General features: G+C 43.8%; 1 protein-coding gene across 1 annotated transcript in view; it reads right to left on the reverse strand.

The window, feature by feature from the left end:
- LOC306826983 (armadillo repeat-containing protein 1-like) overlaps nucleotides 1-1,449 on the reverse strand; it is a 122,038-nt gene extending 120,589 nt beyond the window's left edge. Inside the window, exon 1 of the mRNA XM_079348584.1 lies at nucleotides 1,163-1,449. The gene's annotated coding sequence lies outside the window, so the exon portion shown is untranslated. The remainder of the gene's footprint in view (nucleotides 1-1,162) is intronic.
- Nucleotides 1,450-13,681: the final 12,232 nt, after the last annotated feature.

Here is a 13,681-nt window from a genome sequence, read left to right on the forward strand (position 1 = left end):
GCATATCTCATGTAAAGTGTGCAGCTTTAATTATGTTCTTGGACCTCACCGCCCGTCTTGTTATTTCTCTTATTTACACGATGGTATTTCATTTGTCTCTACATGGTCACATGTTTACAATTCTCCTCCTTCCCTGTTGCGCGCGCACACACACACTGGTGGCACACTCTGATTCATTCTCAATTTCACAGCGCTTCCTGTCATCTCTGCATTTTCTCAGTAATTATTTTGAGAACTTCGCACTAATAACTGCTACAGCATCAACGTCTGATAAGCACTCGAACACACACGCTATGCAAAAGCAGCCTTACCGCAAGAACCCCAAACAGAGCTAGCAGCGCCATCTTTTTACTATGTTTTTATCTGAAAATCATTCACACAGAAAAAACACATATCACCCATTGTTGAAAATTGTTTTTTCTGTTTTGAAATTGTTTTCTCTTCAATTATGCTGATAAAATGTATTTAAAAATCTCTGCTATTAAACTCGGTAACGGGCAAACCTCCCAGTAATTACTTTTTTCTAAAATTCCATTTTCTGCAGGTCAGGACTTTTGTCAACTCTGTCAGACAAACAAACAATGTCAGAATTTAATTATACAACATCAATTGATCAATTTTGCATCTCCTATTTATAGGGCTCAATATGAACAACAGTGTTTGGCCGGTTTGCAGACAGATAGTACAGTTTTAAGGGTTAATAACGTTGTACCCTAACCCATCCAATAGTTCAGTGAGAAATGTCTACCATAGAAACTGTTTAATATGTATGATGTACTGTATAATATTATAATAAATAAACTAAATCTCACAGGTGACAATGACATCATATAAAGACTTAATAATTTGCATCCATTAAAATCACATGATCAATAAACTAATGATGGTAAAACAACTTACTAGAACATGAATTAATTAAACAATGTATAAAAGTTGTTAAAGTGAGGGACTAAAGAAAAGAAGAATAACAATGTACTCACCTTTTATTTGAATATCATTGAAGTCATTGTAAAGCTATGAGCTACCTAAAGGGAGATAACAATAACCTGTCCAGTTGTTTTGGTTTCATGCTGGTGCTCAAGGGCGACATCTACTGTGTCAAGATTATTTAAAAAAAAAAAAAACAAACGTGATGAGAGCAGAAAGAGTGTTTGATTCTTACCTGATAGAAATCCTCAGCACTTACATAAATCGGCTAACATCGCGAGCTCAGCTGATTGGTCACTGATGTTAGCTAGCTAGAAGAGTAAAAACGGCGGTAAAAACGCGGAACGACCGAATGATGAACTTTCCAAAACGAAATTCCTCATTAACCACTTCTCTGATTGATTTTTCCTCCTCCTCCTCTTCGTCCTGCTCCTCTTCGCGCTCCTCCTCCTCTTCGTCCTCCTCCTCTTCGCGCTCTTCGTCCTCCTCCTCTTCGCGCTCTTCCTCCCGCTCCCCCTCGCGCTGCTCGTGCCGCTCCGACGTTCGAACCTCGCGTGCAGTCCTTTGAACTTTTCCAACACGCTCGAGACAACTTCAGCTGTCGTGACCGAATCAGCCAATCACATGACGTGTAGACAATCACGTGACTTTATCGCTCGTATTAAAATGACGTGACTTTTTTTTTGCTCATACTAGACGTTGTTTTGTCTCATATCAGTCATTCCTCTCAACCACTTTCATTTCAAACCTTTGTTTAAGCATCATGGAGGTTTCCCTCATTTACAATGATGTCAAGATTCAGACCAAAACAAACGGAAGAGCACAAAAAACAAAGACAGGTCAGGATGATTCTCAATAGAAGAAACTTGTAAATTATTCCACATTTCTGGAGCTAAAAAGCAGGATTTTCCAAGTTGAGGGTAATCCTGCGGGAATTGGGGCAATAGCCAGTGAGTACAGTGAGTGTGGTATACACTCCTATAGGGCCTGATGGTCCAGTTCAGCAGAGAAGTAATGAGATGGAGTAAGTCTATAGACTTATAGATAAAGTCAGACATGATTGTCACATCACTGTGATAGAGAAGACCAGCTGACTTTGCTATGGAGAATACAATGATGAGTGTTAGGAATCTAAGAGCAGAGTGATAAACTGAATCTAGGCTTTTAAGAGTGGAAGCAGAGTCACGTCTATAGATAATATAATCAAGGACTGACATAAAGACTGCTTCAACTATACAGTAATAAGGAGGGAAGCTTTGTTTCTGTCATAGACTGTGATTTCTGTACAGAAACATGCTTAAAGTAAACATTCGTAAAGCCATATTCTAAGATATTTATATACTCTGACCCGTTCAACACTGCTGCCATTAAGTGTGTGTAGACTGTTAAAAATAATATCTCTGACTTTTATCCTTGAAAGAGAGAGGCAGGATCCACAACAGCAATCTAGTCTTCAAATGTGTATCTTGTGTATAAAATCATAAATGATTCAGCACCACCGCCATTACAATAAATGTATTTATATATATATATATATATATGTTGTATTACAATGTTTAGTTTGAATTGTGACCTGCAGAGGGACTGCAGATGTTAACTAGCTCTAAGCTAACTCTGAATACATAAAATGGCAACATTTGTTGAATATTGTACATGGTCCCTTTACAAAAAAAAGTTAAATTAAATATTAAATTATAATAGGATGTAAATAAACAAAATAAAAGAAAGTAATTTTTTTCTCATTAATTGTTATGATCCATCTCCATGGTTACATTGGTCAGAAATACATCTCATGGGGTGAAAGTATGTTGTAGACCATAGAAGCACATTTAACAATCAAACATGAAGCTGAACATGATCAGGTCAATCTGGAGTTTTACTTTTACATCTGAAAAAGACAGAGCCCCTTTAACCAGTACATGTTGACTAACAGTTCCTGAAAACAGACACAAGAGGGTGCTATTGTTCCATGTTAAATGAACCAGGACTTCATCTTAGCACATAAACAGTGGCGCATGACAAGGAAGAAGAGTGAGGCTGTGACTTTGTGTCTACCTGTACGTAGATCTGGTTTTACAGTGAGTGAATCGGCTCCAGGACAACACATGATGCAGAGCCCTTAGTTAAGGAACAAGGTAAAGTGACCCAACATAAGGCTAAGACAAATAAAATAAAGGCTATACCATTAATCAAGTAGAGAGAAAGAGAGAGCCTGCCTCCCCTGTCAGATATCTGGAGCAGACAAACGATAGGTCGACGTTGTCCAGCTCTGTCCATCCTCTCTTGGAGGAGTTTCTTCTCCTGCAGGGTGATCTGTGTCTGAGGGAACGTGTTTCTTTTTCGAAGTAGATTGAAGGTGTTGGAGGAAGATGCTTTGACTGATGACTTTGTGACTTGGGACATGTTGATCTCGTTTTATGACACACACAACATCATCTGACAGTTTGAGCAAAAGTCCCCCAAATAGGAGATGAGTACAGGGTACTTTATTCCAGCAACACGAAGCCTTCACCGTCACATGGTTCAGTTATGTCGAGACACTTAACAAAAGAAATGTCACAATCGTGCAGGCAGGAAACAGGAGAGGAGGACCCAAATGCAAAATAACTAAAGATTTATTTAACAAAAAGCAAAACAAAAACTTACTTAGAAAAACCAAAATCCAAAAAACCACGACGGAGAAAACACAAGGAGCAGGGAGATGAAACACGTTCCAGGACAACGACAGACCACGAGACAATGACAATACAACGAACCAACAAGAAACTCAGGCAGACACAGAGACTAAATAGACAAGGGGTAATCAGACGCAGGTGATACTAACGAGACAGGTGAGGAACATCAGGGTCATCAGAAAGGTGGGAAACACAAGGAACAAAGAACACAAGACCAGAACACTGAGGACAAGTACAAAGTAAAACCTGACACTGACACCACCACCAAAACCAGATCTACAAAATAAAACAGGAAACACTAAAGACTAGACTTAAAACACAAGACAGGAAATAAACTAACATGCTACATAGGAGGACACAGGGATACAGGGAAACACACTAGGAATCATAGATACACAGAACACGAGGGAAACAATGAACTAAAACAAGATTAAATACAGAACAAAACCAAAACATGACAAGAAAGACCTTTCTCCTGTATTATTAAGACTCAAGGTGAATCAATCACTGAGCAACATGCAGCACAGTTACACTTCCTTTAAGAGGCAGAACTCTTGATCATGTCAATCAATCAATCAATCAATCAATCTTTATTTATATAGCATCAATTCATAACAGGCGTTATCTCGAGACACTTTACAAAAGCAGGTAAAGGACCTTACTGTTTGTCTGTTAACATTAACAAAGAGCAGGTAACAAGACCATGCTCATTGTTATGTTTACATAAAGCAGGTAAAGGACCTTACTGATGGCTATATTACAAGAGCTCAGCTTAATCCGTCATAGAAGAACAAACTTCCCTTTAACAGGCAGAAATCTTCAGCAGACCCGGATCATGATGAACAGCCATCTGATAAACTGAGCTGGACTTGAAAATGGGACAAGATGCAGAAAGAAGAATAGGATAGGATAGATGGAGGGGGGGTTGTTTGGGCAGGCCGTCCTCACCAACAGTCCCAAGGAACCTAAGAGAGTTCAGGAGCTCCCAGAAAAAGGAGAGGTTAGAATACAAAGATAGAGACAAGCTACTGCTTGTCACTATAGACATATCTTATTACTATAAGATAAGAAAGCTGGGAGAGAAAGAGGGAAAGAGAGATAAGAGATCCTGGTGCCAGTTCCCCCGGTAGTCTAGGCCTATAGCAGCATAACTATGAGCTGGTCCTAAGCCAGCACTAACTATAAGATTTATCAAAAAGAAAAGTTTGAAGTCTATTCTTAAAAGTACCTAGTGTGTCTGCCTCCCGTACCCCGACTGGTAGACGATTCCAAAGGAGCCTGACAACTAAAGGCTCTACCTCCCATAGTACTTTTAGAGACTATAGGCACCACGAGCAGGCCTGCACTCTGGGAACGTAATGTTCTGGTCGGATAGTACGGTACAATTAACTCTTTAAGATAGGATAGGATATAACTTTATTGATCCCCAATGGGGAAATTCGGGCGTTACAGCAGCAGCAGCAGTGCAGAATCAAAAACAAAAGTCAAAAATCGAATAAAAAATAACAACATAAACATAAATACAATCCAGGTAGTAAGGGGGGGATATGTTAAGATGGTGCCTGACCGTTTAGAGCTTTGTAAGTGAGCAGAAGGATTTTAAATTCTATTCTAGATTTTATCTAAATTTGATCTAAAAGACAGGTTGACGGTTTAGACGCAGAAATAATCGAATTTAGTTCTGCGAGGTTAATAGGAAAAAAACAATCGAGGTTAGTATCAGAATTTGGAGCCGTTTCTGCCGAATCGAAAATATAGGAGGAATCTGCACTAAGTAAAGGTAGTAAGTTTCTAATTTTGTCTCTAATGTTTAGAATTGTATCATTAAAAAAGCTGCTGAAATCATTCCTGCTAAGGGCTAAAGGAATAGATGAATGAACTATGACTCTCTGTCAGCCTGGCTACAGTGCTGAAGAGGTATCTAGGGTTGTTTTTATTTTCTTCAATAAGAGACGAGTAATAGGCAGTGCGGGCCTGCCGTAGAGCTTTCATATATCTATATGACTATCATGCCAAATTAAACGAGATTCTATCATTTTGGTGGAGCGCCAAATTCTTTCACATTTACGTGACGTTAGTTTTAGAGTACGGGTTTCTAAATTGTACCATGGAGCTGATCTCTGTCGTTTGATTGGCTTCTGTTTTAGGGGGGCGATTGAATCCAGAGTAACTCTAAGTGAATCCACTGCACTATCTACAAACTGATCTAACTGAGAGGGACTAAAGTGATTATAGGAGTTTTCAACTAGGTTAGAGGATGGAACAGAAACAAAGGCAGCTGAAATAGCATCCTTAAATTTAGCTACAACATTATCATTTAAACTTCTAGAGAGCACTTTTTTATTAAGAGGAGTTAAGGTTGGTAAGAAGAAATCAAAAGTTATTAGGAAATGGTCTGATAACAGAGAATTTTCCAGAAAAACCGACAAATTATTAATTTCAATCCCATAAGCTAAAACAAGATCCAGGGTTAAATGGATGAGTAGGTTTGTTTACACCCTGGGTGAAGCCAATAGAGTCCAATAGTGACATGAGAGCCGTGCTAAGACTGTCATTAACAACATCCACATGGATATTGAAATCACCTACAACAATTATTTGCTACGTCAGACTCATGCTTTGTGTCTGCAGTTCACAGAAGAGTCCACTGAGGGGTGCTGGTGTCACACGCTGCGATGAACATGATGCACTCACTACACCGCCTACAGGACGCCATCATGTCACAGCTGACTTTACAAAAGGAAGAGGAGCAGACATGTGTGAGACAGTAAGACAGTCTGACAAACTGAATAAAAACAGATGTTTAATCTGAGTTTATTTCCTAGTTAAATAAAGATGAAATAAAACACAGTGCAGGAGTTCAGGTGTCTTTCTTCGTTCCTGTCTGATGAGCCGTCACATTGTTTTAAAGCTTCATTTGTTTTTCTTGAAACACGTTGAACCCCTTATAAAACAAAACAACCCAAATCAAACTCTTCTTCAGCTTCTTTGTTCACTGTTAAACGTATTGAAAGTCTAAATCCCCTGTCCAGTTCGAGCGCTCCTTCATGTGCAGCCCCCCCCCCCCCCCCCCCCCCCCCCTCCCCCATCTGACACGGGTCCGTCAGTGCACATCTTCAGGATCCTGTTTCATTAACTAGCTTTGATTTTCACAGAAAGACAAAAAGATTCTGCTGAACTTTTACTTTCAGAATAAAGATATGAAATATTTCCCAAAGGTTTGTGTTTATTTTAGTTCCTCTTTAAAGCGACAGACTCAGATTTAACTCTGATGATAAACATCAGAGTAGGATCAGGTAATTCATCACCTGAACATGCTTTTAATAAACGTCTCTCCACGGCGTGTTAGCAGTTTAACATGCGGCGAGCTCGACACATAATGAACCACTCCTCCTGTGTTTCATGTATATTCTGATATTCATGACGTTTTTTTGACTCCTGGGTTTGTAGCTGTTTTTAACACGTTCAGCTGCAGCTTTACTTTATTTTTCCACCACGTGTTTGGAAACATGCTGAGGTTTCACTTCCTGTCTGTGTGCTGTCGGATGTTTGTCACAACCTGACCTCAAAGCTTCTGGCGGCAGCAGCAGGTTTCCTGCACACTCTGCTGACTTCCTGCTGAAGCTGCAGAGACAAACAACAAACAGGTCAAAAAACAAACTATTTCCATCTCAGTCACAGCTGCTCCTGAGTCACAGGGTTAATGTGACAGCAGGTCATCCTCTCTGATCTCACTTTAAACTGTGTTTGTATGATGATGATGGTCATGGTCTGAAATATGGATGTCTGATGTCACAGTGATAAATAATAAATAAAGGAGGTTGAAGCTCAGACAGAAAAAGGCCTGGAACAAGAAGTCCCAGTATCCCCCCCTGTGCCCCAGTTCACCCTCACTGAGGGGATCCAGTCTAAAGGTCTGCAGAGGGGCCATCTGGTACCCTTCATACCCCAATTCTGAAAGTCTGCATCAGACCTCACTCCAGGCTTTTACCCAGAATCCCTGTAGTGACAGAGGGTTCAAACATGGCGGCTGCTCCTGTGTTATTGTCACATCAGGACCAACGAGCTGAGGGAGCAGCAGCTGGTCTTCATAGCTTCAGCCCACAAGAGCACTTTAAAGGGGACCTCAGGTGGACACTGGGACAGGGCTAACTCAGGGGGCTTGAATTTCCCTCGGGATCAATAAAGTATCTATCTATCTATCTATCTAGGGCTATCTCAGGGGGCTAACAGGGCTAGCTCAGGGGGCTAACAGAGCTAACTCAGGGGGCTCACTCAGGGGGCTAACAGAGCTAACTAACGGGGCTAACAGGGCTAACTCAGGGGGCTAACAGGGCTAACTCAGGGGGCTAACAGGGCTAACTCAGGGGGCTCACTCAGGGGGCTAACAGGGCTAACTCACACCTCTGTTTTGGGGCAGCTGTGGAGAGTCGTCGTCTCATCACTGGAAGGTCGAGGGTTTGATGCCCGGCTCCTGTCCGATGTGTCCCCCTGCTGCATCAGGGACGTGTGAATGTGATCAGTTAATTCTGATGGTCAGTATAGCATCCAGCCATCAGTGTGTGAATGTGTGTGAATCACCTCTGTAGGGTGGCTGGGCGCACCCTTAGAGATAGGGTGAGGAGCTCGGTCACCAGGGAGGAGCTCGGAGTAGAGCCGTTACTCCTCCACATCGAGAGGAGTTATCTGAGGTGGTTCAGGCATCTGGTCCGGATGCCCCCTGGACGCCTCCCTAGGGAGGTGTTCCGGGCATGTCCCTCCAGGAGGAGGCCTCAGGGTAGACCCAGTACACGCTAGAGAGACGATGTCTCTCGGCTGGCTTGGTAACGCTTTGTGGTCCCACCGGAAGACCTGGAGGAAGTGTCTGGGGCGAGGAAAGTCTGGGTGTCTCTGCTTAGACTGCTGCCCCCGAGACCCGGCCCCGGATAAGCGGCAGAAAATGGATGGATGGATGGAGTGTGTGAATGTGACGGTGTAAAAGAGTCCATTTAGCATTTATTCTGCCCTCCTTCTGCTCGCTCTCATTGGCTGCTGTGGGCACTCTGTTGCCCGACCTACAATAAGGGTACTGACATCTGTTGGGATGTCCTGGCCCTTGCTGGTCTACTGAGTTGTGGGGGCGTGTGGGACCATGTGGTCTCTCAGGCTCATGTGGTCGGTAACTTATCAGTGGGGCATTTATTTATTGGAGTATAGATACAGACAAGTACAGAGGAGCTCTAAGTCCAACGAGAAACAGTTTCATCACATATTTGACATAAAGTTTCAAACCAACTCATAGAAGAAAAACCTTCCAGACATTTCACAATTAAATATATGCAGGAGCACAGCTGTGTGTGTGTGTGTGTGTGTGTGTGTGTGTTACACCTGACACACCATGAACACATTATATAAACATCTGACCTGCAGACACATTTTATATTTCAGCTTCTGATCTCTTTTCTCACACTCATTCTGAGGCCACACCTGATCTTCACCCACACACACACCCACACACACACACACACACACACACACACACACACATCCTGTCCCAGCAGGCTTTGAGGCAGAAACCGCCACCGCCTTCGCTGTGACGCGCCTTCGTGCAGCTCGTCTTCATCGGGCGACCACATCCTGTGGAAACAGTGAGGGCGAAGATTTTCCACCAGCAGCAGCAACCAATCAGATCGCAGATACAAACACAAAGCTAGATAAAGATTTTGACACATTTTACGGTGTGATACTTTTTAAATGTTAACCTCTGTGACTCTTGTTTTCACATCGACTCATGAAGAATTATCTTCACATGTTAATCAGAATGAACCTTAATGATCCTTTCTTTACCTGACAGCAGCTTTAAAGGCTGCTGAGCGCGTGCTCTGACTAACTCATGACAGAACTGAATCTACGTGAGTGAAACCAAACATGAAGTCACATCGAGAGGACAGAATGTGTAACCATCAGGAACAATAAAATGATCACCTTTAACATATTCTATGTTAGATACACAAACAAGTTTGATCCATGCAGGATCTGAGAGGGTGCAGTGGATCTGTTTTATTTCTGCGTCCTCGACCGAGTGATCAAAGCTTTAAATGCCTCGGATGATGTTTCCTACATCCAGATCTGATGGTCATGACGGGTTCACATGAGGACCCGCGCTGTGTTTCATTGCTGCACTGTCACCCTCTTTGATCTCATCTCGTCTTTCACTTCTAGAACCGGCTCGCCTGCATCAGACCTTCAACATGGCCTCAGACCACATGAGCACATTTCAACACTTTTTCACACTAGGCCAAAAAATGGCTTCTTTTAAAACAAGCCTGCTCCCACAATGTGATGTAATTAGTGTGTATGTGAAAGTTAGTACCTCTTTTTATCCAGTATGTGTTTAGTGTGTATGTGATAGTTTTAAATGCAATGTAATCCTTTGGAGTGTACATACTTTGTATGTTAACAACAGCCTGCCCAGGGACTGCAGGTGGAAACTAGCACAAGTGCTACAACCTGGTACAATGCATCTCTTAAGGTTAATGTATATTGTACACTGTTCAAATAAATAACTAAATGAAATGAAAAATGAGATATATTTGTGCAGAGAGTCCCGCAGACACACACAGAGATTTCTGCAGCAGAGCAGCTTGTGAACTTTCATTTTGATCAAACATGTTTTTCTGTTTGAGGAATCAAATCCTGAATCTTAACTGACACCGTGTGCTAACAGCACGAGGCCGTTATAAATCCTGTCACATAGCTCATGATCGCACTGCATTAAATATATGTAGCTGGAATGTAGTTCTCCTTCAGAATAAAAGCACCACACTTCAGTTTGTCCTCCTTCAGATATCCTAGCCTGCATCCTAACCTGCATCCTAGCCTGCATCCTAACCTGCATCCTAACCTGCATCCTAGCCTGCATCCTAACCTGCATCCTAGCCTGCATCCTAACCTGCGTCCTAACCTGCATCCTAACCTGCATCCTAGCCTGCATCCTAACCTGCATCCTAGCCTGCACCCTAGCCTGCATCCTAACCTGCATCCTAACCTGCATCCTAGCCTGCATCCTAGCCTGCATCCTAGCCTGCATCCTAACCTGCATCCTAGCCTGCATCCTAGCCTGCATCCTAGCCTGCATCCTAACCTGCATCCTAACCTGCATCCTAACCTGCATCCTAGCCTGCATCCTAACCTGCATCCTAGCCTGCATCCTAGCCTGCATCCTAGCCTGCATCCTAACCTGCATCCTAACCTGCGTCCTAACCTGCATCCTAACCTGCATCCTAATCTGCATCCTAACCTGCGTCCTAACCTGCGTCCTAACCTGCATCCTAACCTCCATCCTAGCCTGCATCCTAATCTGCATCCTAGCCTGCATCCTAACCTGCATCCTAGCCTGCATCCTAGCCTGCATCCTAGCCTGCATCCTAATCTGCATCCTAGCCTGCACCCTAACCTGCATCCTAGCCTGCATCCTAACCTGCATCCTAACCTGCATCCTAGCCTGCATCCTAGCCTGCATCCTAACCTGCATCCTAACCTGCATCCTAACCTGCATCCTAGCCTGCATCCTAGCCTGCATCCTAACCTGCATCCTAACCTGCACCCTAACCTGCATCCTAGCCTGCATCCTAACCTGCATCCTAGCCTGCATCCTAGCCTGCATCCTAGCCTGCATCCTCTGTCCTTCACTTCTTGTTCCTGTTAAGATTCTTTGTTGAATTAAAAAACATGAAAAGAATCAAACAAGAGATCAAACTATTTAAATAGAAGAAGGAGGACGCTGCAAGTGTGTCAGTGGAAAGCAGCTGGAGTGGAAGTGGGCAGGACGACACACACACACACACACACACACACACACACACACACACACACACACACACACACACACACACACACACACACACACACACACACACACACACACACACACACACACACACACAGCTGTGGGTTCAGTTTCCGTTCAGTCTTCGTCCTCTTCATCTCTCTGAGATGTCAGAATGAGATCAGATCTGTTCCTTTAAACATTAGAACATTTTAAATCTGTGCTGTTGTCAAAGAGGACGTTCAGATGATCAATAACACACTCTGATGATCAATAACACACTGATGATCAATAACACACTCTGATGATCAGTAACACACACTGCGCTCATGATGGTTACCATCAGGCTCTTTGTGACATCACAGAGAGGAGCTGCTCTGTTTGTCAAGAGTCTGCACATAGCAAAGTCCTTCATATAGACCAGGACTGAGGTCTTTGTGTTTGGACTTCCTGTGCTGTGGGAAGCCGGCCCTCTTGGCCCTCTTGGCCCTCTTGGCCCTCAGGCCTCGAACACACAGACGTCCATGAAGAGTTTGTTTTCATATCAGTCTTAAATGTTACAGGCAGAATCCTTCTGCTGTGACGTCGAGATGCCTTCAGCTGAAACTGACTCCAAACAAGCAGAGTCGGGTTTTCTGACCACCCGGGTGCTTCAGGGAAAAAGCTCCAGCTGTACTTTTAGCTTGAAGATCAACTTTAATACGATGTCTCAGGGTCTCAGGGTCTCAGAGTCACAGGGTCTCAGGGTCACAGGGTCTCAGGGTCACAGAGTCTCAGAGTCTCAGCGTAACAGGGTCTCAGGGTCACAGAGTCACAGGGTCTCAGGGTCACAGAGTCTCAGCGTAACAGGGTCTCAGGGTCTCAGGGTCACAGAGTCTCAACGTAAGAGGGTCTCAGGGTCTTAGCGTAACAGGGTCTCAGCGTAACAGGGTCTCAGCGTAACAGGGTCTCAGGGTCACAGGGTCTCAGGGTCACAGGGTCACAGAGTCTCAGCGTAACAGGGTCTCAGCGTAACACGGTTTCAGCGTAACAGGGTCTCAGGGTCACAGGGTCACAGGGTCTCGGGGTCACAGAGTCTCAGGGTCTCAGGGTCACAGAGTCTCAGGGTCAAAGGGTCACAGGGTCTCAGCATAACAGGGTCACAGAGTCTCAGGGTCTCAGGGTCACAGAGTCTCAGGGCCTCAGGGTGTCAGGGTCAAAGGGTCACAGGGTCTCAGGGTCTCAGCGTAACAGGGTCTCAGGGTCACAGAGTCTCAGGGTCAAAGGGTCACAGGGTCTCAGCATAACAGGGTCACAGAGTCTCAGGGTCTCAGGGTCACAGAGTCTCAGGGCCTCAGGGTGTCAGGGTCAAAGGGTCACAGGGTCTCAGGGTCTCAGCGTAACAGGGTCTCAGGGTCACAGAGTCTCAGGGTCAAAGGGTCACAGCGTAACAGGGTCTCAGGGTCACAGAGTCTCAGGGTCAAAGGGTCACAGGGTCTCAGGGTCACAGGGTCTCAGGGTCACAGGGTCTCAGGCCCATGTCACTCTGAATCAGTTTTTAAGGTGTTGTTGGAGCTTTTTGACCTGTGACAGTCAGAGTGAAAGTCTGTCTCCCTCCTAAAGACTTTGCTATGCAGACGATACTCAGCTCTACATATCAAAGAAGCCAGAAGACACCAACCAGCTTCGTAAACTAGAAGCCTGCCTCAAGGACATCAGGACCTGGATGACCAGAAACTTCTTACTGCTCAACTCAGACAAGACTGAAGTTCTAGTGATTGGACCTAAGAACCTTAGAGAGACTTTCTCTGATGATATGACGGCCCTTAGTAGTATTAGCGTAGCCTCTAGTACCACTGTTAGAAACCTAGGAGTTCTGTTTGATCAGGATATGTCCTTTGATTCATACATTAAACAAATTTCAAGGACAGCTTATTTTCACCTTGGTAATATCTCTAAGATCAGGCAGATCCTGTCACAACATGATGCTGAAAAATTAGTTCATGCATTTGTTACCTCCAGGTTGGATTACTGTAATTCTATTTTAGCAGGGTGCTATGGTAGATCTCTAAAGACCCTTCAACTCGCCCAAAACGCTGCAGCTCGTGTTCTTACTAGAACGAGGAAAAGGGACCACATGACTCCTGTATTGGCTTCTCTCCATTGGCTCCCTATAAAATCTAGAATAGAATTTAAAATCCTTCTGCTCACCTACAAAGCTCTAAACGGTCAGGCACCATCCTATCTTAAAGAGTTCATTGTACCATACTATCTAAGAACATTACGTTCCCAG

This window comes from Symphodus melops (genome assembly GCF_947650265.1).
Source record: "Symphodus melops genome assembly, chromosome: 7".
Classification (NCBI taxonomy): domain Eukaryota; kingdom Metazoa; phylum Chordata; class Actinopteri; order Labriformes; family Labridae; genus Symphodus; species Symphodus melops.